This window comes from Belonocnema kinseyi, chromosome 6 (assembly GCF_010883055.1).
Source record: "Belonocnema kinseyi isolate 2016_QV_RU_SX_M_011 chromosome 6, B_treatae_v1, whole genome shotgun sequence".
Classification (NCBI taxonomy): Eukaryota; Metazoa; Arthropoda; class Insecta; order Hymenoptera; family Cynipidae; genus Belonocnema; species Belonocnema kinseyi.
In genome coordinates, this window is record NC_046662.1 from 92,159,852 (window position 1) to 92,161,015 (window position 1,164).

Sequence of the window (1,164 nt, forward strand, 5' to 3'; positions counted from 1 at the left end):
TCCAGAATTCTCGTGCTATTTAAGTAAATAACACGTTCGTTCCGCAACACTGCTCCGACCCAGGTTGCTGATCAATCTCTCTAGCAATCACCCCAAGCGAATATCCTCACGAAGTCGTTATGTAAGGTTCCCCACTTGGGTCCATTAGTAGCCAAGGTCTTTTGTTTCTTTTGTTTGAAATTTTGTATAAATTCACTTTCTTAAAACTGTGCTTCGATATGCAGTTACCAGGAAATCCGGAAACGTACATAAAGATAAGTAATTCATAGCAATTCATTATAATTTTACGATAAAAAAAGAAAAAAAAAGAAATTTTGAACCCGGGGGGGAGGGGGGGGGGGTAACTCTCTTTCTATTGTAAATTCAAAGATGTAGTCCTAAAATAAACACACATACAAAAATGAGATATATGTGCATATATACGTGTATGTGGATATGTGCTTATGTATGTATATTAATTCTTTTTTTAATCGAAACGCCTACAATGAAACTTGTTGTTAATGGTTCTGTTTTTTGTCAAAAATTGTATTAATCGGCTCAAAACTGAATTATTATTCTTCAAAATTTTGTAATTTTGTCAAGATTCGTCGTTTTCGTCTAAGAATTCTTTTCTTTCGGTGGAAAATCAACTTTTTTCATTGAGGGTGCAAATGTTTGGTTAAAAATTAATCTGTTTTAACTGGTTGACGTTTACTTTTCAATTGAAAATTTTTCTATATTGTTGAAAATTCAACTGTTTTATCGAAGTTACCTGTTTTTGGCTTTATTTCAGATTTAAATATTTCTTGAAAATTTATCTTCTTTGGTTTTTTATTTATTTTTTTCTGGATTTACATTTTATATTTCTTCAATTTTGCACATTTGGAATTGAAATTTCTTGACTTTCAATATGTATATGTGTATGTATGTGTATGTATGCATGCATATGTGTATATATATATATATATATATATTTTAACGACTGTCGGAAATGACGTAGTTGTCAGTCGACCCTTAGATTCTCTTGTGTTTTCTATAACAGTTTCGTGGTATCTCTTGAAGGGGTCTGTCGTACATACACTCGGTTGGGGAAAAAGCCAAATAGAACATTTTAAATTTTGTATAGTAATTCATAGCAATCAATTGTAATTTCACGATAAAAAAAAAGAAAAAAAAGAAATTTTG